Source organism: Rattus norvegicus, chromosome 15 (genome assembly GCF_021556685.1).
Source record: "Rattus norvegicus strain SHRSP/BbbUtx chromosome 15, alternate assembly SHRSP_T2T, whole genome shotgun sequence".
NCBI lineage: Eukaryota > Metazoa > Chordata > Mammalia > Rodentia > Muridae > Rattus > Rattus norvegicus.
This window is the reverse complement of record NC_141548.1, coordinates 17,372,475-17,400,040: the sequence shown is the minus strand read 5'-3', so window position 1 is coordinate 17,400,040 and position 27,566 is coordinate 17,372,475. Positions and strand designations below refer to the sequence as shown.

The 27,566-nt window shown below is 41.4% G+C and overlaps 1 protein-coding gene and 1 pseudogene across 9 annotated transcripts in view; one reads left to right on the top strand and one right to left on the bottom strand.

The window, feature by feature from the left end:
* Wbp11-ps9 (WW domain binding protein 11, pseudogene 9) overlaps positions 1-20,919 on the top strand; it is a 90,628-nt pseudogene extending 69,709 nt beyond the window's left edge.
* Positions 1-27,566, bottom strand: part of Fhit (fragile histidine triad diadenosine triphosphatase) — a 1,549,291-nt gene that overhangs the window by 1,406,263 nt on the left and 115,462 nt on the right.

Below are 27,566 nucleotides of genomic sequence, written 5' to 3'. Positions count from 1 at the left end.
CGAGGGCTTGAACACATAATGATAGTGCTGGCTGATAGAAAGCAAAAGTCCTTTGCTCTAGGGGGAAATGTGGATTTTATCAACTGCTGAATGTGTTTGCCGGTAGGCTGTGTAGCAGTAGAACTATATGCGTAGGCTTTAAATTCTTGCTGGGATGGGGGCTGGGCCACAAGCAGTGCTGATTTCCAACTTAAAGCTCGGCAGTGGCCTTCAGCTAAGTCTCCTGGACAAACATTTTATAGTCAGTCAATGACAACATGAGGGTTTTTTTTAATGCAGTTATCACATTACTATAGAATAAGCAGTAATTATCCAACATTTCCTTATTAGAAACTGATAACTACCCTTAAGGAGAGATTACCTGAGGCATATCATTCGTCCTCTCAAACTTCAGCTTGATCTGTGAAATGAATGGCTACACCAGGCTATCTCTGGCATTAGTCACAAACTCAATATTCAGCAAGACACATCATAGGGTCCAGTGACAAGAATTTGGGGTTTGACGTTTGAGACTGATATTTGCCATTTACGACTAATGCTTTTCATATATAATATATGTATTGCTCTTAATACTGACCTTACCCAGTCCTTTCAGAATCTTAAGCTAGAGTTGCAGGATCGCCTAAGTCAAGATTGTGTAGACTGGGAGCTTGGATCTGGTTCACTGGGATAAGCAGGATATGAGGAACATCATAGGTACTAGTGTGTACCTGATAATTAGATGAAGGTAATGTTATGTGAAAGATGACTCAAACAATAATATAAAACAAAACCTAAGTATTCCTACCATCCCAGCTGCTTTAGGGATGAAAGACTGCACTGATGAAAATTCTAAAAATGTTTTCTAAAGCAAGACATGTTGAAAGAGCATTTTTAACTCCCAAAGTCTTCATTTTAACAACCATTACTGAATATCTGCTTGACATTTGCTCACTTTAGCAATGGCTGTCTTATGCAGTACCAACACAGAACTAGAAAGAAACTATTTATTGAAACCTTATGATGTCCAAAGGAGAAAAGTAGAATCTTTCTCCTTATAGTCAAATTTGAGTCATATGGGCTGTCTCATCTTAGAAATATGTTCTTGCCAGAAAAAAAGTCAGAAACTGAGTCCACGAAACCCACACAGGATCCAGCCATCACTCAGCATTTAGCTCCTGCCAGCATCTGCATGGCATTTTGCAGACAATATAGATTCAAAAAAGTTGCTCCAAGAACACAGTTCTCAAGTAGTACAGTCAAGATTCCACTCCTTTCAAAGACCATGCCCCTCACCATTCATAATACATAACTCGAGAATGCACACTAAGTAATCAGTCGTCTTGTTTTGATTCAGTGATTTGCTTAACACTCTACCAACATTGCCTCGATGTCTTTTTTCCCATCGTGTATGTATCTATGTTTGAGAATAAGAAAAGTCAAGCAATGGGACAAGCATAGGAAGACACATTTTAATATCCTGTTCCCCGCCTTGGCCCCTGTGTGTATGGCCTAACTCTGATCCTAACCTGTAGGGCAGTTCTGCAGTCAGAAATGAGAAGACACAGCCCCTAAACAATGCTCCATTCCTGTCTCTGTTAACCAACAACTCTTAGAATATTTTCATTTCCTCTCCTTCTGGGGACAAACATGTTCACTTCAGTCATTATGGCCATCAGCTGGCTTGATATGGAAGCAGATCCTAATTAAGTGGGGCCATCAAATGCTGTGAGATATGAAACCTCTTGCTGCTAAATTGCACATGGGCAGAAAGCAATGAGGACTTGTTTAGATATGCACAGTGCTTTGCGCTTGGGAACTAGCAGTTACCAAGACACTTAGACCAATCATCATTAGAACGAGCCTATCTCAGCTGCCAGGGAATGAAGATCCCTGTGCAGAGCTACCTGCCCAGACTAGTGGTCAAGAGGTCAATGAGGCGTTAATGAGACTATGAACCCAAACCTATCAAATAAACAATCCCCAAAGGCCCAGTCTTCAAGTTGCCTCTGTTTCACTTTATCTTGGCACCAAGCGTAAAACAAAATGAACGTGCTAATGTCTATCTTACTGGCCAATAAATATTTGTCTTATTCTCTGAAGGTATCATTTATTTATACGATGTATTTTGATGATATCCATTAACTACAACCTCCTTCTAACTTCCCATAGTGCCTTCTACCCATAGCCATCCCAAATTCATGTCCTATTTGTGATGTTATTAATAATCCCAAAGCCAACCAGTGAGTCCCATATGCACATGAGTGTGTGGCCATCTAGTATGGCATGAACAACTTATAAATCAACATTTAAACCTTTTTTATTGTGTTTATTTGTTTAGAGAGGAGATTTCCATAGCTTGAGCGTGGGTGACAGAGGACAATTTGTGGAACTCGTGTTGTGGGATGGAATTCTGGTCATCAGGCACGGCAGTACGGTACATGCCTTTACCCCTTGGCACTTAATGGCCTATATTTAAACAATTCTTCCAATTAACCATAATGCCTCCATTTCTAAGTAAAATAAAGAAGGTCAAAGGGATTAACGTATCAATGGAAAAGTCCAAATACTGATGAGAGCCAACCTTAGTAATTACTTTCTACTAAGTATATTTGCATCTATAGTTCTTTGAGAAATTAGACATGATAATAACAACAGATACCATCACTAAGCAATTAGGATACACAAAGCACCATGCTGAGTGCTCTTATTCATTAACTAACAACCACGTAGCCTGAGCCTTGGTCACTTCCCTAACTATTATCCCACGACACCAATACCTCTCTGTCACTAAGGTCATCATAAACTCATTTATCTTTCGACAACTGTGTCTCAAGCTGTGAGGTTCACGAGCTCTAAGAACCAGGTCCATGTATACTTTACTATGCTGCTATAACCGTAGCTTTAACACACACAGGATTGCAGGAGCTGTTTTAAAAACATTTAATAAATGAATGACTCAAACATATAGAAGTTAAGCATTAACCATAGTAACATTGCAGACAATTAGCATATGCAACATTTAACCTCAGTCTTCTGGGCCTGTGTCCCTCACCCACAGGGCAAGCTCTCTAGGCTGGATAGTCTGCTATATCAGAACAGAGACTAAGCCAGAGCAATGCTTCTGTGGAGATATGGGAAAACAAATACAACTCTTCTTCACTACTTGGACTCATTGAAGAGCAAATGCGAGGGGCACAAAGAAAAGCTTTGAGCCCATGAGTGACAGTCTTTCTACCTATCTCTTTCCATTCCTTATACTATATCAACTTTATTATTCTTGTGGTGCCTGAATGTTTGGAACCCAAAAGATGCTGGTCAGGAGAAATACAGATGTCTCAACCCATTATAGCCTAGCAACAAATGTTTTCATATCTGGACTATAGAGAATGAAAGGAGAAAATAAATGGCCAAGTGTAAGTTCTGCTTGACTAAGATACTATCAATAACAACACTTACTAACAGCCTTTGTCTTCTTGTCACCATTGGCAGCCACAAGTCTATATTTTGGGACTGATCAGGCCTGGATTCTAATCCCAGATTGACAATTTCAATTCTGTCAGCCATGGGCCTAATCATGTAATGTCAATCTCTTTGTTCACTCATAGAGATAATAATTTATATCCGTGCCTTGGTGTAGAATTTGTTGTTGACCCAGAAAGAAAAATATCAGTTAGTAGTTCAATCCCTATCACCTTCATCCTCACCATAATGCAGCCAGCTGTGAATGACATATACCTGCTTTGGACACTGGATCCCTTCACTGGTTCCCTTCACATCAACGCAAAGCTATGGAACATGGGTTTTATTGATGGTGTTTATTTCACCTGAGAGTAAAAAAAATATATGCATAGAGAAGAGTCTTGCCTCTCTCAAGGACCAAGTGAAAGCTGGAAAACATGTTGTTCTTTGTCCCATCCCCATAGCCTACAAACTCTGAGATGAAGGGCCCAAAGACATTGACATCTACTGGTTCCTCAATGTTGGAAACACAAAGTTTAAAGTTCTAAGCTTACTACTTGAGGCCCAACATCTGGTCCCAACAGTTTGTCTTCAATTCATGGTTAAAAACCAGTTTTCCCATTAAGAATAAGAATTTACTCCAATAAACTCATAGGGACATCAACATACTCTATTCCTATCTATTCGTAATGTCTTTGGTTTTTACCTTAACCAATCACATATTATTTTTCAGTCAGAACTAACTCTGGAAATCCTTCCTTAGTGATGAGATATATACATGGAAGGGCATGCTGCAATGGGCAGTGGGCATTAGCTTTCCCAAACACAATTTACTCAGCTCAATATTCAGGAGCACATTGGACAGTGTGGGTACGTAACATTCAAGTGTTAGTAATTAAGTAAATGAGTGATTTAGTTCTATTCTTATGCTAAACACAAGCCCTTAGCAGGCACTCTCAAGATGAGAGAACTGTTGGTTATCAGGGAACACAGTAGTAACTCACATGTGGCACCTGCACTGTGAGATGTTAGATTATGGCCTCATTGTCTGTGCTCTCATCATTAAATTGATACCTAACTTTTTTCACTACAGCTCCATAGGAGCCATAGCAACCACCACTCATGTATAAATTCTACGGCCACTTTTAAATTTAGTATTAACATTATTATTAATATTTGGAGAAATAAAATGTGACTTCTACAAGTCATGATTCCAGTCCCCAGTCTGATTAACTTTATGGTTTTCATGCAAATAGATAGATAAGCTGTTAACTAATCCAGTTCTTAACAATGCCTTGAGACGCTCAAAGGCGTCTGGTGATGGCAAGGAAATGCTTCCTGTGAGTTCACACCACTTAGAGACTAGGTCTATCTGCTCTTCATGCCTATGTAAAGCACCGAGTCCTGAAAAGAAATGCATTAAACATTTTGTTTTGTTATAACTGTTTAAGACTTAGTATGTATTTATATGGATGAATGTTTTGGCTGTATGTGTGTCTGCAGACACACAATATTCATGCCTAGTACCACGGAAGTCAGAGGAGGACGTAGGATCCCCTGGAACAGCAGTTACAGCCACATATGGCTGCTGTGAATTGAACACTAGTCCCTTGACACAGTGGCAAGTGCTCTTAGCTTCTGGGCCATCTCCCCAGGCCCTGTATCTACACACTTATAATAAAGATGAATAAGATGCAAAAAATAAAACAATACCTAATTTCTAAAAGCAGCCATGAGGTATTTTTTTCAAGACCAATGTGAGCTCATAAACAGGCTATGATCATGCCTACCAAACTACCTGGCATCAGAACCGGCCCCTTCTTGAAATTCCTAGATTTGAGGTGTGACTGAGGAAAACCCTGCAATGTCCATACAGGAGCGTAGTAACAGGTCAGTGAGCCATCAATTTTCTTAGCGTTCTCAAAGATATCCAGTGAAGTCCCTGCCAGAACAAAGAACGAGCAGAGTGTCCTGGACTAGGGAAGATGTAAGTTTAAATTTCCTCTTACACGTTGTAAATGGCTTTTGAAGTCTAGTCTAATGCTTTCATAAATTCATGCAAATTTTGTCAGCTGCTGCATAATACAATTACGCTGCTTTTAGTATTTGGATGTCGTTTTCTTTCCCTCCTACACTGAGGCAAAAACAAATGTGCTGTGGGTAAGTTGCTGTTAGCCTGGTACTTTGGGAATGCCCTAGCTCCCCGCACCACAGGAAGGGCTGAACTCATTAGCCGAATCGGAAACCATGCGGTTAATCAGGGTGAGGACTATAGTCATGACCACTGGAAGTCACACTTCATTTTTTCAATATTAATAACCACATTAATATTAAAATTAAAAGGTGTGTTTAAAACTCATGCTCTCACATGGGAGGTAGTTGCTATGGCTCCTATGGGGGCATCAGTGAAACAATGAACATACCAATTTAAAGGTGAGAACACAGACAAGGAGACTTAAAGAGTACCTTCCCCAAGTTCAACAGTTCATGAAGCAGGTGACATGATTTGAATCCAGAAAGTTGCATACCAGCTACTGTCATTTTTCCTGATATATATTAGCAGCACACACATCATACTACCTTCGTTCAGGGGCTATTCTTGGTGTCAATCAAAGTAAAAACTGGATGATTGGCTTCAAACATGGGAGAATAAGGTTCATTATCCCTAAATACAATTTTTCTCAATGGAAATAATATCCATGGGCAAATTGTATATGTGGGGTACAGAAAGTCAGGTGTTACTAAATAAATGAGTATCATCATGAATTATTGAACAAAAATTGCATTTAAATTAGATTTACCATGTAATTTTAAAAATCGGCCAATAACTATTTTTCTTAAACTCTTCTTCTCCAGTATATGGCTCACTTCAATTATTTTAAGGGATGAACTAGAAAATGGGAAAGCGGGCGCCATCACTATTTTTGTCCCTGCCCATTTCCCTAGATTCACATTTTTTAAGCAACCCCAGGTATGATTTACATCACCTGAGAGATCATCTTGCTAGAAGAGCAGGTCCCTTCTGTTTAAAATCAGCCTGCTCACTCAGATGTACCATGGCGTAGAGAACAGGACACATCCCTGTCCTGGAATTTGTCGTGCATTGACTAAAGTCATCTTACTTTTGTAACAAATGAGACATGAGACACGATGCCAGGAATTGATTTGGAAGAGTAAATGAACACTCAGCAAAGACTGTCTCTTTAGTCTGTAGTACAAAGTCCCTGGCTGATCCTGGAAACCATAGAGAGGCTGTGATCCGGAACAACACAGAAAGACTCGTGTATCACTTCTTCATACAATGAACATCTGTCGAGGGTTCCTTTCACCCTGTGTATGCTCCTGAGGTGGCCTCAGTGCTGTGTGCCCATCCAGCCTTTCCCCACTGTAGCTAGCATAGGTTGCTACTTCCCAACATGGTTCCCTACTCCTTCCTTCGCGGTGCTTTTTCCAAAGCTCTCAGTGTATTTTCTTTGTCTACACACTTGCTCATTGACCAGGTTCTCTTTGTCTTGTCCTTCTCGGTGTCATGGTGCCTAGTTCAGTGCCTGTCTCCAGTAAGGAGAGACCTCAAAGTATTCGCTGGATGAAGACACAAGCTGTGACTGTCCCACAGGATGCAGTGTTTCCTTGAGTTCATTTTTACAAATCAGGTTCTATTTCGTTTCATTAAATAATTTTATTTCCTAGTCATCATTTGGAATTATTCTGGGTTCTTATTACTTAGGAGAGATTGAGTCTATCTTCAAGAAGGATGGGGAGACTTTCAGCCACTTGTTCCAAAGGCCTTTCAAAATAATGTTGTAGTCTAATTTGGTTGGAAAGCAGGGTCCAACGTTTTATTACCTCCAAATCTATTCAGCAAAGCTGAAGGCCTGTGATAAGGCTCATTAAGTCGCGGAAAGACCTATCTTTGCATGCCTTTCACACAAAAAGGTCTCAGCTTAATGCCAGGTAATTACTGTTCATTTTCTGCTGCTTATTTCTATTTCCTGAAGATTCCCAGGAAAGTTGGCCTCCGTGGACGGCACCTGCAGTTTAAGAAATATGCAAGGCTAGAAAGGCCCTTGTTCCCTTGGAACGGCGAATAGGAGAGATGAGCCTGGTTTGGGGGCCTAGAATTTAAGCTCAAACTATCTGCGAGTCACCCTCTCTCTGGAACCAAAAGTAGGAGGGAAAGTTTCTGGTCCGTGCTGGTCAGCATCTATACTACAGATGTCATATGTCACTGTCATCCATTGTATACTTTTAGGACTACAATTAGCTCTTCCAACTCCAGATTAGACAGGCTCAGTCCTCAGCTCTATCACTTGTAATTCTGAGCAAAAAAAAACAAAACAAAACAAAACAAAAAGCAAAAACAACAACAAAAAAAAACAAATTTAATTCCCTATATCAATTACCACATTTATAAAGTAGAGCTCATTACACCTCCTATAATGGCACTTCAAAAATTAAATGACAAGTACCGGAAACTGTGTCTTTTACAAGCTAAGTTCTCCATGAAACAATTTGATTACTACTCAGTCCTGTTATTTACACCATCATCTCTGACATACCATTTACAAGAAGAGTTTAATCCATACCGTTAATGATAACTTTGCTCATAATCACACGAGACCTATTAATAGTACTAGAGATAAAACATTTTACCAGTTTTGAAACAGGCAATCAAGAGTAAGAAGCAGTGATCAGAAAAGATTTGTCATTGGGAAACATCACTCTGCCCTTTGAAGCCCATACAAGTTGGTGTTCCCAGATCTATACCTGCTTTTGCACTTAATCAACGGATGACTTCAACTTACCAGTCCCCACTGCAGTGATGCTCCAATACACTGTTCTGGCACTGGCTCTCCTCACTCTACCAGGGACATGGATGATCGGTAAGGTCACTCATGAGAGCTTAGCTTCTTACAAATACCGAGATGACTACTCGTTATGTGTCAATGAGAATGAACTGAGAGATATATAGATAGCTGGAAAACATTACTTCTGAGGATATCTTGGAGAGTGCTTATAGAAGATATTTATTTTGGATTCAGTACATTCTGACTGGGGAAGCATCATTTAATCCACCAAGGGCCACAGTGAACAAAGGACAGAGAAAAAGAATGTGATATCTGCTCTGTGGCAGAACCACTGGTCTTTGCCGGCTTTGGGACTAAAACCAAGACTTTTTACCTGGATGAGAGCTCTCACCACTGCTCTTCCTCATTCTTAAGCCTTCATGCTGTAGAAATTCAACCCTGGCTCCCTTGGATCTCCAAGAAATCCAAGCATCCATAATCATTTAAGTCAACTTCTTCGTATAAATCTCTTTGAGCTATTTCCAGTCTCCGAAGAAGGCTGACGAATGTAATATGGGCTCTACTTTACAAAACTAAGTTCTATGGCTAAGAACTCAATGCATCTAGATTAAATGTTGGGCTCTGTTATGAGATACATATGCTACTTTACACACAAAGTCTCAATCACCCTCTAAAAATAATAAAAGCAAACTCAAAAAATTGTATTTAAGATTTCATAACACTAAGCTTATAAAACTCTTAGGATGGTATAACTTTCATAGAAAATAGTAAGTATACAATATTATATTCAGACATATCTTAGGGATATAAACTCTAAAAGTCTTTGTATATTAGATGGTCATTATGAAAAGGTAATCAACAGATCAAGTTGTCAAGCAGAGTGACAATTATATTTGAACCACAGACTATAGAAAAATAATCATTCAACAACAAATCAATAATTGTAGATGGGCCAGTATATCCTTTCTTGGCATTCCTATAAGGCTAACTCTACCTGCAGTGTTGAGACACATATTTACCAAACTGCCTTAGGAAGTCATCGGCTATTTTATTAAATGGTAAACCATTAACATGAAAATGTTAAGCTAGTGACTAATAGTAAGTAGACGTGGCAATGAGGCTTCATAGTGTGTGCCTATAACTCCAAGCATTTTAGAGGGGGAAAGAGGGTGACTGCTGTAAGTGTGAAGCTATCTGGGACAACAGAGAGAGGACTCAACTAGACGAGGGTATAGAGCTAGCCACTATCCACCAATCTCCACCAAAAAAAGGAGAAAATAAATAAATAAACAAACAAAGAAGAGGTAGGGAAATGTAGGATCACAAAGCAAGTCTTAATAGATACAGAAAATTGAAATAACTCTCTGCATCTGAATGACCAACACTTATAAAAACTGGACAACAACAAGAAGAAATCTTTTTCTTTATTAGACATTTTCTTTACTTCATTTCAAATGTTATACCCATTCATGATTGCCCCTCTGGAATCCCCTTATCCCTTCCCTCTTCCCTCTACCTCTATGAGAGAGTTCCCTGCCCATCCACCCACTCCCTCCCATCTCCCTGCCCTGGCATTCCCCTACACTGGGGCATTGAGCCTTCACAGGGCCAAGGGTCTCTCCTCTCACTGATGCCCAATAAGGTCATCCTCTGCTACATATGTAGTTGGAGCCATGGGTCCCTCTATGTGTACTCTTCGGTTGTGGTTTAGTCTCTGGGAGCTCTGAGGGGTCTGGTTGGTTAATATTGTTGTTCCTATAGGGTTGAAAACCCCTTCAGCCCCTTCAGTCCTCTTTTTAAACTCCTCCATTGGGGGCCCCATTTTCAGTCCAATGGTTGGTTGAGAGCATTTGACTCAATGTTTCTCAGGCCCTGGCACAGACCCTCAGAAGACAGCTAAATCAGGCTCTGTCAGCATGTACTTCTTGACATCCACAATATTATCTGAGTTTGGTGACAATATATGGGATGGATCGCCAGGGCCATCTCTGGATGACCTTTTCCTCAGTCTCTGCTCCACACTTTGTCTCTGTATTTCCTCCTGTGAATATTTTGTTCCCGCTTCTAAGAAGGACTAAAGCATTCACACTTTGGTCTTCCTTCTTCTTGAGCTTCATGTGGTCTGTGGATTGTATCTTGGGTATTCTGAGCTTTTGGGCTAATATTCACTTATCAGTGAGCACATACCATGTGTGTTCTTTCGTGATTGGGTTACCTCACTCAGGATGATACTTTATAGTTCCATCCATTTGCCTATGAATATCATGAAGTCACTGGTTTTGATAGCTGAGTAGAACTCCATTCTGTAGATGTACCACATTTTCTGTATCCATTCCTCTGTTAAAGGACATCCGGGTTGTTTCCAGCTTCTGGCTATTATAAATAAGGCTGCTATAAACATAGTGGAGCATGTGTCCTTGTTATATGTTGGAGCATCGTTTGGGTATATGACTAGAAGTGGTATACCTGGGTCCTCAGGTAGTACTATGTACAATTTTCTGAGGAACCTCCAGACTGATTTCCAGAGTGGTTGTAGCAGCTTGCAATACTACCAACAAGGGAGGAGTGTTCCTCTTTCTCCACATTCTTGCCAGCATCTGTTATCACCTGAGTTTTTGATCTTAGCCATTCTAACTGGCGTGGGGTGGAATCTCAGGAACAACAAGAAATCTTATAAACTCATGGAAACCGAACAATTCATTATTAAATGAAAAATGGATCAAGACAGAAATTAAAGTCTTTCTGGAATTGAATGAAAATGAATACAACATTTCAAAACTTATGTGACACAATGAAGGCAGTTCTAAGAGGTAATTTCATACCTTAAGAGTCTACCTAAAAGAACTGGAGAGACCTCATGTTAGTAACTTAACAGCACACCTGAAAGCTCTAGAACAAAAAGAAAAAAACCACACTCCAAAGGAAATGGCAAAGAACAATCAAACTCAGTGCTGAAATCCATAAAAGAGAAAGGACGAAAACAACACCACGAACAATCAATCAAACGAAGAGTTCATCCTTTGAGAAAATCACCAAGATTGATAAACCTTAATCCAAACTAACTAAGGCAGAGGGAGAATATTCAAATTATCAAAATCAGAAGCAAAAAGAAGGACATAACAACTGATACTGAGGAAACAAAATCATTAGGGCAGAATTTAAAAACATGTACTTTACGAAATTAGAAAATCTAAAATAAATGGATGATTTACTTGTTACATACTATGAACCAAAGTTAAATCAAGATCAAATAAGCAAGCAGTCATTAAAATTCTCACCACCATCCCCAAAAAGTCCACTGCCAAATGGTTTTAGCACAGTCTTTCATTAAAAAAAGGTTAACGCCAATACTCCACAATACTCCACAAATTATTTCCCAAAATTCCACAGGAGAAACATTGTCCAATTCATATTATGAGGCCACAGTTACTTTGGTACCCAAACCACATAAATTTCTGACAAAGAGAATTACAGACTAATTTCCAATATGAATATAGATACAAAGAAAACTTACAAACCAAATATAAGAACACATCAAAAAGTTCACCCATGATCAAGTATATTTCATCCCAGCAAGGACTGTTTTCTTAAAGCAGACACAATTGAAAGGCTAAGGCAGACTTGGGAAGGAACGTTTTACTGAAGCATACACAGGAGAAAGGGTGTTCTGCTAAAGTAAGCGCGTGAAATGCATGTGATGAAGGATTCTATGCTAATGACACACATGTATTGGTTTGCCTTACATTGTGTAGTTGAGCTCCATTTGTCAGGACTCCATAGAGAGGAACACACCAAAAATCTTCTGGTGGTGTGCTACAATTTCTTGCTGCTTCCATGGACTTGGGCTAATTAACAAAATGATGCCAGCTGAGACAAACTCACATACTGAGACAAGATCCATAGAAGACACATAATATTTAAAAAGATATAAATAAGACAAAACAGACAATGATGAAGGCTGAGCTTGACTTACTTATAGAACTACCTATACAAAACTTATTGGTCTTGCATCCTTGATGATCTTTGTTTGCTGAGAGTCACAACAGGAAACTTTTCCTGACATTCCTGCTGACTTATGCCCAGGATGAATCCTTGCTCTCTCTACTAGATAATGCCACCACTACTAATTCTTTTACTATCCCGACTCTACCAAACTAGACTACTGATGAATCCATAAAATATTTACAAATAAAGTGGCCACTAATGACCTATAAACTATACTGACAACACAGACAAGAATTACTCCAAAAAATCCTTTCTAAACAAGTCCACTTCCCCTACATCCTTTCTTTTTTACTGCCTCTGATGGGTGATAGGCTTAAAACATTTAAAAATCGTCATTAAAATAAAATTCAAAAAATTAAAATAACACTAAAGAGATCAAAGAGATTCAAATTGGAAAGGAGGAAGTCAGAGTATCTCTCTTTGTAGATGACATAACAGTATACATATGTGACCCTAAAAATCCCACAAGGGAACTCCTACAGCTAATAAACACTTTCAGTGAAGTAACTCGATACAAGATTAACTCAAACAAACACACAAACAAAAAAAGAGCTCTCCTATATACAAAAGACAAATGGACTAATAAAGAAATCAGGGAAAAACGCCTTTAACAATATCATCAAATAATATAAGATATCATCTCTATCCAAGGAGAAAGATAGAAAGACTTGTATGATAAAAACTTCAAGAAATTGAGGAAGATAGAAGAAGATGGAAAGATCTCCATGTTCATGGATCAGAAAAATGAATATAGTAAAAACGGCCAGCCTACCAAACACAATCTCAAGATTCAATGCAATCTCTATCAAAATTCCCACACACTTCCTAAAAGATCTTCAAAGGACAGTTCAGTTTCATATGGTAACTCAAAAACCTAGAATAGTTTAAACAATCCCAAATAATAAAAGAATTGCTAACACTATCACCATCTCTACCTATTGTACTACTGACCTATTGTAGTAAAACCAGCCTGGTATTGGAACATAAACAATGTTGATCAGTGGAATCAAACTGAAGACCGAGACATAAATCCAGACACCAAGGGACACCTGATCTTTTTAAAAATCAAAACTACTTTGAGATTTCATCTTACATTGTCAGAATGGCTGAGATCAATAACATAAGTGAAAGCTCCTGCTGGTGAGGATGTGGAGAAAGAAGAAGACCCCTCCATCATCGGTGGAAGTGTAGTCTTCTACAGCCACTATAGAAATCCTTGTTGGGTTTCCTCAGGATGATGGGAATTGATCTACCTCAAAAGCCAGCTACACAACTCTTGAGCATATCCCTCAAAAGATGCTTCATCCTACCACAGACAAACTTTCTCAACCATGTTCATCACTGCTCTATTCATAAAACCCAGAAATTGGAGACAACCTAGATGTCTCTCAACACAGAAGAATAGATAAAGAAAATGTGGCCTTTACACAATGGAATATTACTTGGCCATTGAAAAGAAGGAAGTCATGTGGTTTGCAGATAAATTAACAGAACTAGAAAGAAATCAGTCTGAGTGACATATCCAAGACCCAGTAAGACAAATATGATGTCTTTGCTTATAGGTGGCTATTAGCTGTTAAGTCATTGATAACCAAGCTACAATACATAGAACCACAGAAGTTGGGTATGGAGTCAAGGACTAGGGGCATCTTGTTAGGAAAGTGAAATGGAATAGACAGTTATGGATGGATGAAGGGGCTGAAACAGGAGGGTCAAGTGGCAAAAGTGGCAAAGGGGAGGAGAGAGAGCGATGAGAACACGGGGAGAGGCAGCTAAAATTAAAGGCCTGGAAAAAAAAATGTATGACAGGGAACTGTCATTACTGGAGTCCTAACTAAATACTTCAGTGCTCATATCCACTGACATTCATTTTACTTTACAGGTGAAGGGAGAGATCATATTAGTGTTTCCTGAACTTTTCAGAGAATCTGAGTCCCTATGCCTGCAGAGTACCCCAGAACCCACACTAAACTATCAGACCGAAGGACCAGATTATGTCATCATCATTGTACCTGCATGCATTGCCTGTTTGAAATGGGAAGGCACTTCTAGAGTAGGGGGCAGATCCAAGTGCTGCAGTGAACAGGAGGGCATGGGTTCTGAAGTAGAAACATCCTGAAAGTTTGAACCAGTACCCTGTCTTCCAGAGAAGGCGGGCTCTCCTTGGGCCCACGTATGATGCCTGCTTCTTGAACAACTCTCTTCTGGGCTTATTACTTTACAAAAGAGGGGAGACAATATCTTGTCCATGTTCGTTCCTGTGTCTGTGCCAATTGCTCTCCCGGCGAATGTGAATTTTGAAGCTTTCTTTTCTCTCTCAGTGCCACATCTGCTAGTGTTTTCCATTTGCCAGCTCCCAACATGTCCCCAATTACTTCTTTTTTATTTCATAGCCTCCATACTGATGTTTCATCAGTTCTGACTGCTGGGTTCCACTGAGCATTAGCAGGCGGGAGTGCCTGAGGAGGGAGGGGGGATTCACTAAGTATACCAAACCTTTCCTTCTCTGAAGAATATTGTTTAATATAAATACAGTATGAGGTTAATGTGATACAAAAGAGACTGCTTTTTCCCCCTCAGAGTAATCAAAACACTGGAAAAAAAAACTGTTTCAGGGAAGGCACCTTTAGACACGAGAATAAGAAATTACTTCTATTTAAGAAGTATTATTCGTTACTGAACAAAGAGCAAAAAAAAATTAATACATTTGAGTGCATGAACACATTTGTATTTTAACCCATTCGATCAAAATATTTTTACTATAAGGAGACTAAATCTGCCTCATTTTCAGGATAGGAACCTTGAAAATGTAAGAGTCAGTGGGCCTACAAATCAAACGCAAACTGAAAGGAAAAATCACAGGAAAATCTGTTATGTTTTTAAGTCAAGTTTTCTTACAAATACATAGTAATTCTCATGAAAGAGTCCTCAGTAACCCAATGGGTAATCAGCACATCTATAAACAATTAGCATGAACCCAGACACAAAGACCCCTTAAACTGTTGAGATCAAATCACTGACCTCCAATAGTTTGGCTCCAACTGGGTACTGTTTTCTAAAGTTTACAAAAAAATTCTTTCTGGCAAACAACACCCTTTTCAAACCAAGGTGCGAGCAATGAAGTTGTTGGGTTTAGACTGATTAAAGGTGCGTTGAATGTTCCATTTTGGACTCTGGCCCTCCAGGTGAAGAGACAGAATGCACAGTTAGTGAGGCGCTCACTGAGCAAACGCGGACGACCAAAGTCTGACTCCACGAGCATATGTAAGAAGCTTGTTTGTCACGGTGACTTGGGTTGGTAATCCCAGAGTCCTGAAGGAAGAGAGTCCTAGAGATATGTTTCTTGGCAAGCTCAGGCCTATCAAAAACCCTGTCTCAAAACTAACAATCAACAGCACCGAAGTGGTGTCTATCTCAAGAGGAGTGTCACCTGAGGCCAACTTCTGGTCTCCACATGAAGGTACATGAACACACAAGTACACTCATATCCACACACCATGTGCCCACACATACTACACACCTGCATTTATTTACATCAGTTTGTACATATACACATACACACACACTCACACCAAGATGTATACAGAGAGAGGAAAGTACCATTTCTGTAGAACAAGCTTCCTTCCAAAGAAATGTTCCCCCATCCTCAGTGTACCAAAGCTATGCACCTGTTCACACTCCAAAGTGGCAGAATGAGAGATTAAACCCAGTTCTACTGACTCCAAAAGAGCAAAGCTCCTAGCACTGCAGGCCAAACAGCTTTGGCTTCTCACAAGGAAAATAACAGTAATGGATGGATTGAGCTTTCAACTCTGTGGATGTGTCTACGGGGTGGAAAGACGTTCCCTCCACCTCCCACACCCACTCCAGCCTCCCTTGGCATTTGAGGATGACCTTCTTTACTGAGACCAAAGCCCTTCCGGGGTGGGGGGCCATGCTTCAGAACCATCCCTTGCTGTAATGTGAAGTGATGCTGCTCACACTGTATCCCATTGACTCCACTGGGACAGCAACAGCAGCAGCGCAGACATGTGGATGCCAGGGCCAACCCCAGGCCTGGTGAAGCAATGATTCTGCAGATTAAAGAACCTGCGATCATGGCCCCGAAGGTGATTGTCGGATAAGCAGGAAAAGCACAGGTTCTTCGGAAGGTTATATGCAGAGCCTTTGCATCTGTAGAAGCAGCAGTGTGCTACCTGCCTTACCCTTACTCCTGATCCCACTCATAACAATCCCTGTGAGGCAGGCTCCCTGTTGTCTCAGCTCACAGGCCAGGAGGTAAGCGCTGGATCATTACACACTTATTTATGTTGCGTGGCAGTAGTCGCTCCATCTAAATAGTAAACTCCAGGAGGGCTACTATACTTGAGGGCACAGCTTGTAATCTGCCGTACAGCAAGCACTCAAGAAGTATTTATTGGATGAGTAAATCATTAAAGTCCATAGTGTTCCAAGAATTGAATGTGGCGTTTACGGCGTGCATGAGATGAGCTATTTCTTCACTTCATCTCTGGTCAAATATTTATCAGGCATTGACTTCAGCCAAACACCATTGTAAGCACTGGAACCCAGCAGTGATCAAGACGGAAAACGAAAACAAAAGGCTTCCCTTTAATTGAGGAAGACACACACTAAAGTAAAATTAACTAGTGAAATATTTAGCACGTGAGAGGATGACGGGTGCTGTGGGAAGCACCAGAGTCATGAGGCGTGGGGAGACAGGAGGGAGTGAGGGAGCTCACACAGCATGTCAGTCGGCCTCTAGAAAAAGAGCTGAGGAAGATGAAGGAAAAAGCTCTCCTCCAAGTTCCAAGGAATAAGGCTTCTGAGCTGAGAGAAACCCAGGGAAAAGCATCGAAAAAGGACAGATAGCAGCAGTGGCCCTGGAGGCAACTTGCCAACACAGCCCTGGACTGAGCTCAGACGGAGTCTTGAATGGGGTTCCTTCTCAGGGGGAAGTGAGAGGACTTGGCTTATGAGTAGACAACTAGCTGAGGCCGGCAAGGCAGAAGCAGGCAGACCAAACACAGCCCTCTACAGAGATGAAATGACAGACACTGGTGACGCAGCCTCCAGTCACAGGGGAGGTGGCGTGGCATGTCAGTCAAGACCGTGCCTGGCATCAAGCAGGATATTTTGCTCCTCTACTTGACTGCCTCAGAACAAGTTGACATAGAAGACCTGTAGGTGAAATAAGTACCACAAACTTCTACATGGCGAGAAATAAATAAATAAAAGCTGAATATGAAAAAGTTAATAAATAAAAGATCATGGAGGACAGGGGAGAAGTCGTGGTGGGTAAAAATTCTCACTGCTCAAGCCTGATGGCTTCAGTTTGTATCCCTGGAACCCACTTAAAAGCCAACTGTAGCTGCACTAGTGTGCTGTACATGTAATGCCAGTGTGTCCTATGGGGGATGGAGGTAGACACAGGAGAATCTCTAGAACTCCACAGCTAGCCAGACTAGCACAGCAGCTAAGAAAGCATAGCTCAACAAGGGTGAAAGGCAAGGACCAACCCCAAAATTTGTCATCTAACCTCCATATATATGCTGAGGCATGATGCACCCATACCTACAGACATAAACAGGCACAAAGATATCAGAATATATACACCAAAATAATTAATTAATATGCACATAAAACAATTTTACAATAATCACAATAAATGAGGGATTGGTTACTTGGAAATGAACAGGAAATGAAGACCCTAAGTTTTCAGTAAGATTTTAAAAGAATACCTCTTTAGGGGCAGAAGAGGAGGCTGGGGTAATTGTGAGGACTTGCTGCTCCTCAAGGGGACAGGGGTTTATCACCACACATGGCTGCTCACCACTGTCTATCAACTCAATCCCAGGGAATCTGACACCCTCTTCCAGCCTTTGCAGGTACTACAGGCACATGGTGTGCAGATTTACATGTAGCCAGAATACCCATTCATAAAATAAATGAATACATCTTTTTATATTATTTTCTAAAAAAAAGTCTCTTTATATTTTCTGCTTTACCAAATACATAGCAGATGATCTAAAAGGCTGTGATCTGATGGTAGCAAAAGGAGCTTTGTTAAGACAACAAAGTCTGCATGAGAAGATACTACATTAAATTTAGTTTCCCAAGGATTTATTGAGGTATTTTCTTTATTTTGAGAATAAGGTATGTCTATGTGGTCTTGGCTGTTCTAGAACTTGCCATCTAGACCAGACTGGCCTCGAACTTACAGAGCTCTGCCTGCATCTACCCGCCACACTCAGTCAATAGGTTCCATGATGGTGAGAGATGGGAGTAAAGGTCTCAGATATTTGAGGTTAAATTACAGCCTACTACAGTGCCAGGCAAGTGGGGAAATTCAAGGAAAGTAGGCATTCTGTCCCACACTGTTTAACTTCCAACTGCATACAGGCCACGGCATCTTCAGAGCTAAATAGACACATAATTATTCTACCAGCCACACAAATCCCATGGCAGTGTCTTGACCCACGTGGTTTTATGTACGCATGCTCTGGTTGAGTGGTCTTTGTGCCAAAGCAATGAATATCCAAAACATGGAGACTGCTACCATGGGAGTCCTCTTTGGCTTGTCGATTTTAATACCTGAACCGCTGCTATTTTAACCAATGTTTTAAGATTTAAAAGACTAATGCAGGGCGGAGGGGCGTGAGGTGCCTGTGTGGTTGACCAAGAGGTAGAAGTGAAGGCCCCTTAGTAGAAAGTATTCGCGGACCGCCTGCTAGTCGCCCTCACCGTCCCGGGAGCCTCACTGTAGTTTTTGTTTTGTTTTGTTTTTAATGAAGAAGTAAATCATATAAATTATCAAAATGGGAGGAAGATTAACATCCTCCACCAAGAGGGAGAAAACCAAGCCCGAAAGGAAACCTGGAAAAGAGAATTGAAAAAGAACAAAAAATAGCGCCTGGTGGTCCAAGCTGCGGTTTTGAAGATGAAAGATCCCGAACAGATTATGCGGGGCATGGAGAAATTGGCTGGAATGGAGTTTAACCCAGTGCAACAGCCACAGTTGAATGAGAAAGTACTGAAAGACAAGTGTAAAAGGCTGCGGGAAAGGTTTGAATGAATCCTACGGCTTTATGGAAAAGAAAACACATATATTTACAAAGACTTGAGACAGCTACATGTAGAAACTGAACAGGAGAGAACGCAACTGAGCTGGTACTTCGATGCCATCAAGAACGCTCCGCATGCGGAAGTCGAGAGCATCCCTTCGCCAGATATGACGCGTGCTCCTTCCAACATCTTGATCCAGGACATTCCTCTTCCTGGTGCCCAGTCACCACCCTCCACCCTAAAGAAAACCTCAGCATATGGGCCTTCAACTCGAGCAGTTTCTAACGTTCCTCTTCTGGGACACTTGTCCCTGGCAGAAAACTGCCCGGCCCACCTCCTCCTCACGTCCGGCAGATGTAAGGCGGGAAAGTGGGCTTTGCTCTAGACCCTGCCCTCGGAGGCCAGATGAAGACATGCTGTGCAGTCCAGAATTCGCTCAGCGGGGGCATGGCCAGCACCAGTGAGGACAACGGCTGTCCTGAGGACATGGGTCAGGATAAGCATGATGACAGTACTGAGGACAGTGACACTGACAGATCAGACGTAGAGAGTGACGGGGATGAGTTTGGGCACCGCGATGACAGTGAGCAAAACAGCGCTGTGGAGAAGTCAGGTCCGAGCATCCGACTTCCTCATGTGCCTGGGAAATCAAGGAGGAAGAAGAACATGAGAGAGCTGACTTCTCTTCAAACCATGATACTGCGAATGGCAGGTCAGGAAATCCCTGAGGAAGGACGGGAAGTGGAGGAATTTTCAGAGGAGGAGGATGACCACGACTCTGATGATTCTGAGGCAGAGAAGCAATCACAAAAGCAGCATGAAGAAGACTCCCACTCTGATGGCTCATCTGCTTGGGGCCTCTTCACAGCAGCAGACCCTTCCACAGTTCGTTCTTCCTCCTCAGACATAAGCACCTCCCATGCCAGCACCGCCACCTCTCGGACCACCACTTGCCCCACCCTTATAGCCTCCTGTTCCACCTACGGGCCTTCCTCCTGGGCCACCTCCAGGGGCTCCTCCATTCTTGGGACCACCTGAAATGCCAGAAATCCAAGGACTTTTACCACGACTTTTACCTCCAGTACTCTACCAGGCCGACCTCCTGGCCCTCCCCCAGGCCCACCTCCAGGTCTGCCGCATGGGCCCCGTCCTCGAGGACCCCACCAAGGCTACCTCCTGCTGCACATCCAGGTATCCCTCCTCGTCCTGGTGTAATACGCCCACCCTTGGTAGTCCCACTCTTGGACCAGCCCTACCTGGCCTTTTCTCACCAGCTCTCTTGCCCAACCCAGGGGTGTTGAATGCCCTGCCCAGCCTCATTCAGCAACCGAAGCCGGATGATGCAAGTGCAGCCACCATCGAGAAGAAAGCCACAACGACCAGCAGTGCCAAGCCCCAGATCACCAATCCCAAGGCAGATTTGTGCCCACTGCACTGAGGGTGCACCGGGAGAATAAGGGGGCTACTGCTATTTCCCAAAGAAGGTCAGAGGAGGACTCTGCTGTACCTATTGTCAAAGCAGCCCCCCAGATCGGTCTCTGTACAAATTAAGGACAGTGTTTGGGAAGCCTTTATAAAAGAGAAGGAAGGGTCACTGTGACAGATTCTCCCACCAGGACAGGCTTCTCTTCAGAGTACCTGTTTGTAGAAACAAAGGCTCTGGTTAAACTTAAAGGGCAACGTTCATTGCCAGGCGTTTTCCAAGTCATGTTTCAGGAGCCTCCTCATGTTTGCCTGCTAGGATCCTCCCCTAACCTCTCCTCAAAGCACGAGGTGTTTCTTTATAATAGACCAGGCTGTGAAATACTGCTGCTAACCCCTGTTCCCTTTGACACTACCATTTCCTCCCTCTCTTCCCCTCTCCATTTTGGGAATTTTGTCAGCAAGGTCTTAGTTACTTGCTTTGACCCATGTGCCGTGGGCTCTAGAGTTGAGAATTCTGGAGGATACAAAGTTTATTTCTTCTTGCCTTTTGTGTTGGAGTTATTTTTAATATTTTCCTGTAAATATTTTGTAATATTTTACTTGTAGGGAAGTGGATTTCAGTATCATTTCCTAACTCAAAGTAGGATATGTGGGAGGAAAATACACAATTCTGGGATTAAAGTTATATCCCACAAAAAAATAAAAATAAAAAAAGACTAATGCACTATATAGGCTGGTCAAGAAAGAAAGGCTTAGCTTGAAGAGAAAAACACTTCTTTCTTCCCGATCGCCAATGTTTATTGTGGGATTCAGTGTTATCAACTGCCTGTTTTCCTTCCTGTCCAGTACTCTACTTCATAGTCACTAGAAAGGATGGCTGTGATGGATAACTATGAACACGATACATGTTCCGATAGCTACAGCCCACAGCAACCAGAGGGCGGGCACGAGTGGAGGCCCAAGAAGACACAGCGGAACTGTGTGCACCATATACATCACACCATACAAGATGATCTGTGATTTCCTCAGAGTGCCACATCACTCAGTAACTGTGAATAAACAATGCCCTTGAATTAAAAAACCACTGTGACATTCTACAATCAAATATTGGTCTGGGAATATCTGCTTCCCTTGTGTTTTCCAGAAAGGTTGGGTGGGTTCCTATGTGACATGTCCCATCATGAGACATGATGATCCCAATCCAGGACAGGCAAATGAGCAAACATTCAAACCATGTCATGGCTAAATAAGAGGCTGCCATTGTTGAAACAATTACGGTTATCAGCAGTGAGGCAACTGCCGGCTGATGCAGTATCGGAACGTAAACATTCTTTCTGAGCTGGTTTGGGCTCTGGCTCTGTGTGACCGGAGATAGCAAATCTGTTGCGAATAGAGAGATTGCATGGGGATGAAGGGTCACAACAGCGTGGCAGCTGCACTTGAGCTCCACCACATTAAATGCTCTTGATGCCTTTAAATCATTTGGGCATCGATGAGTAAGACCAAACTCCAGAAGCAAGTCCTCCACAGTTTGAGGCAAGAACATAGAATCAGGGGGTGACTGTCTTAAATGATGGCTATCCCAGCTACTCTGGAACTATCTATGCCTTTCCGTTTCATCAAGATGCTAAGAAGCAATTCGAGTAGTAAGTGTGAGAAATGTTATATTTCTTGGAAAACCAGAGATTTGGTTGTTCAGTAAATGATACCTTGCTTCTGAATTTCCTTAGATACACTGAATTCTTAATCACTCACTCATCCACTTAGTCATTCAAATACACTATATCTTCACCCTTTTCCCCTTGATTGCACAGTAATACAAGCTTAGTGTAAAATATTCAAATGAAACAGTATTGCATAAAGGAAGAAGTACAAGTCTCTGGAAATCCCAGAGAACGGGAATTTGTTAACTACTCCACCCTAAGCTGTATGCTAGAGGTGACATGACTTGCCTTGGTCTCAAAAGTTCCCAGTCTAGTAAGAGAGAAGCCAACACAAAAACTAAAACAAAGGACAAGAGCATGAAAAAAATGATGCAAAGAAATGCTACAGGAACTCTGTGGGTGGACGAAGTACCCGCTGCGGGATGTTAAGGCCAAGAGGCGGCCTGTGTACCAGACCATGCCTCTCCACTTGGTCGGCCTTGCAGACAGACCATGCAAGGCACAGGATGTCTCTAAAAGACAAATGAGATGACCACTGTGTTCTCTGCTCTGTCCCTGTCTTCTTCCAACATTTTTTCTATAAAGCCAACTTTCTTGCTTAACGTATCTGAATGCTCATTCTCTTTTATAACATGAGGTGTTGACGTAAATCTAAAATTCGAAATTAAATCCTAATAAGATTCCTAACCCCCACTTTAGAAAAAAGTTTTATTGGAATATAGTTATTTCGCCTTCACTCTAGATCAGAAACACAATTATGTCAAAACTGTAGAGTTGATTATACGACCTGTAAAGCCTACAACATTTATTAACTGGCCCTGCACCAAAACAAAGTTTATTGGCCCCTGGCTTGGCGCTTGAATCAAATCTTAGTTTACACAAATCACCTTCTAACATATGTTCCCTTCTGCTTTCCCAGATGCATGTTAATACCCTCTTTACCAGAAAGAAATATTGGGCTTTTGTGGGGATCAGCCTGGGGAGGAATGTGGTAGTTGGAATGAAGGTATCAGACATAACACCTAGTTGAATTCTGGCTTGGCCACTAATTCGCTGTGTAAGCGAGTTACTGAACTTTTCTGTCCTTCAATCTCCTTTACGTGAAGCATCTTAACGTTCTATTTAAGAATAGCTATGAAAATCGATCTTTAAGCTAAACATGTTGTCTTGTCTTTTGATATAAGTATTTTTAAAAAAACACTATTTTTTACTCAAAAAGATTTTTAAAAAAAGTTTCTCCTTGTTTGTTGGGTCAGGTAACCCCTGACCCCTGAGCCCTGTGTTGTCACTCAAGAGTTCGATGACTTAAAGGGTAAATTTAAATGAATGAACATCCTCAATTCTATTCTCAATTCTACTTCCTTCCAGTTCCCTGAGGAGTCAAGCGGTCTGCATTCAGAGGCTCATTTCCAAACAAGGCAAGTACAGAAGCCATTCTTGGTGCTGTCTCTGCATCCTTAGAGCATGCGCTGTGTCCCACTCTCTGTGCATCCTTAGCGCATGCGCTGTTTCCCACTGTCTCTGCATTCTTAGCTCATGCGCTGTTTCCCACAATCTCTGTCTATGGAAACTAGGGGAAATGACGCTGAGAAGCACAGATGTTTTCTCTGCACCTCTCTAAGTTGGTGGCATAGCATGAGACAGAGGAGTACGTCACACACTTAACACTTAACACATGAGAGCCAGATGGGAGGGGCATGAAGAAGGGGGAATTTAAAATGCATAAAGACTGCAGGTATAGAAAAAAGTCGTAGAAGATGGGTGTGTGAAGAGGGAAGGAATTGGAAGACCAAGGATCACAGATAACTGGGGATTAAAACACACAGACCTCTGAGTACCATGGCTATTATCACTAAAATACCAAGTAAGATTCTCAAATGAGAGAAGACATATGAAAATACCTTTGAAAATATTTTATAATGCACATAGCATTGAGAGAATCAAAGTCCTCATGGCAGATGTGTAAATTCAAGATATTAAGTCAGAATTTTCCAAATGACTAATCCAAACTGTCATCTCCATTGACCCTTGGGCATAGCAGTGATCTAAATAACTCCTGATAAAAATAATATTTCCTCAAGTAAAGGAACCATACCCTTTCTTCCTTTGATCCTTCAGCACTCACACCACTCTTAGAAATCTCTGGGAAGTCCAACTGATCTCATAATTCACATTCTTATCCCTTGGCAACCACTAATGGCCAGGTACATTTTTAGCACACAGCATCTGTAAGCTGCCAACGCTGGTCACAGGACATCTGTCTTTCTTTTATTGCTATTTACTTACTTCCCTTTTGGGGAACACTCAAGCAACAGCTATAAGCAACTTCTCCCTACGGAAAACTTCTTGCCCTTTTCCACCCATCTTCCTCACACATACGTACTCACAACCCCAACTAGTCCTTACAATCTTGTTCAGGAGAGCATGGCACCAATCAATGCTGAGCCATAATGTAGCCCAGGTGCCAAGAAGTCTTAGCCACTGCTATTTGCCTGTGATATATACGAGCGCAGGCCAACATATGAATCCTTACCTGGCATGCATTTCACAGACCTGAGCTAGTAATTGTGAAATAGTAAAGGGCTTTCTTTGTTAAATTGTGCAAGAACGGCATGGGAGGGAACACTCTGTAGTTAGGTGGCACAATAGTCCATAATAGCTTTGTACATGCCAGTCTCCCATCCTGAGTATCGGAACAGAATTAACAATAGGACTGGCCAGACTCTGTGTTATCTAGGAGAGGTACCAGTGTGCCTCTGGACAATTGACAGGTTGAAACAGTCAGGATTTGGCAGAACTTTCCTCCAGAAAGGAATTGTATTTTGTTCTTAAGAAACACTTAGATGTGGCAATGGAGGCCGTGGTGGCATATTTTTTTTAGAAGCAAAATAAGGCCAATTAAATGCCTTTATCTTGGATGGCTCTAACAATCTGAAGGCCTCCCTTTTGCTGGGTTTGGTGTGGAAGCCAGAAGAGTGCCGCCTTTCAGCCTGCTTCTCCGCAGCAGCAGCAGCGGTCCGATATGTTATTTTCACTTGACAACTAATGAGTCACCAGGTTGTTAGTTTGACTGGATCAATCTTATGCTTTGATCAGACTCATTAGAGACCAACAATTCTCATCCCTGAAAAGGATCTGGGATATTTGTTTCTTTCAGGTCCTCTGCACTCATCCTTGCCTCTCTCAACCTATTTGCATAGAGAAGCTGGATTGTAAATATTTCCTAATACCTGCTATATTTTAAGCCCTGGGAAGAGAGAGGTAATATCAAAACCATCTTGGTCACACATTTTCTAGACAAACAAAAAAGTTGGTAAAATACAAACCTATGGGACTTCAATGAAAGGAGCATGCAGATAGAATCTATGGGGACATAGATAATGGGTCAAGGAACGTCCTTTGGAGGATGTGACAATTATGCGGCGTCTAAGATGATCAGCAAGAACTGGCCAGATACAGAAGGAGGATAGAGGAATTCAAAGCTGATAAATGAATAAAGACAAAGCATAAAAGCTTTCAAGGACATGGTGTCTTTAGCCAAATACAAAGAGTCTGTAGTGGCCAGGGAACAGGCCATGATGTTGAGTGACAGGAGATGAAAGCCAGACTTTGAAAGACTTTGGCACCATGACAGAGGGATGGAATTTGACTCTGGAAACATGGGAGCTGCTAAGAGTTTTAAGTTATTGGAAGGAGAAAGTATGTTATACAATTGTATTCTGTTGAAGAACTCTGGCATCAACGTAAAGTCAGCAGATGAGAATGGGATTTTTAGGATAGAAATGGACATTGCGATGGTCCTCGCTGAAAACATAAAATGGAAGAATAGGTTGATTTGATGGTAACTGGGGACTAGGGTACATAGCAAAAAAGAAGGACGTACTCCTCTCTGCTAACTCATTCCATCAATTCTCTCCATCACATATCAAATGCTATTTGCTAATGGAAGCTGCTCAAATCCTGAGCATAGACTAGTTCTTTCTCTGACAGCTCACAGGGCATCCTGGACTGTTCTTTCTAACATTTGTCCTGGTTCTAATATTTTTATGATAAATCAAATTAGTATCAATATAGGTTAGCACATTATAAGTCACTGGAAGGTATAATGACACTTGTTTTACTGACCATATATCTTTCCATCTAACAAAATGTCTGGATCACAATAGGAACACAATTATTTCTAGAAAGCAGTAAAAGACAAATACTTACAAACTTGAGTGACAGAAATACTGTTGAGTAAGACGGGATGTGGAAGGGGTTCAAATGAGAAATGGAGGTTGATCCTAGCTTGAGAACAATGAATTAGAATTATCTGCAGACTTTCCAGACAGGGATTTCCAAGAGCTTAGAACTCAAGAGAATCAAATGGAATATTACAGATTTGGGAAACATCCATGAAGCTAAGGAAATGAGAGTTGCTGTTTTACTCAGGATGAGTATACAGTTCCAAAAGAGGTGTGGATCCAAGATGGAGCCATAGAGAAAGACAAATGTAGAATTCAACCCAGCTAGCAAAGCCACAAGAACATTAGGAGAGAAAGTCTCCAAGTCAAGAAAAGAATGAGAGAGAGAGAGAGAGCTTTTAAGAGATCAAGTAAGGAGAGTTCAAAAGAATAAGAAGTGAGCTCAAAAACTAAGGTAATGATCTCTATTTCCAAAGTAAAAGACGTCAGGACTTCAGAAAGGAAGGAAGGAAGGAAGGAAGGAAGGAAGAAAGAAGGAAGAAGGAAGGAAAGAAGGAAGGAAGGAAAGAAAGAAAGAAAGAAAGAAAGAAAGAAAGAAAGAAAGAAAGAAAGAAAGAGAAAAGTTAATCTACCAGACAGCTATTGTATACAGGAAGGAATCAAAAGGCACACAGAAGAACAGAAATAATTCACTCAGAAAAGGTTTGTTCAGCTGATACTGTGAGTCAAGCAGTCTACATTAGAGGTATAGTATAGTTAGAGACAGGATATGATGACCTGGGCTTAAAGGGCAGAGAGGGAATAGGATCAAGATCCAAAAGGAGCCTGGTCTCTCCTCTCAGCCAGAGAGGAAATGATCCAGGACAGGGATCTACAGATATCCAGAAGACAAAGGACTTCACAGGTGCTATGGGTTGGCTCTGTAACAAGCACATAAGACAAAGGCTTGTGTACAGGCCTTTGGAGGAAAGAAG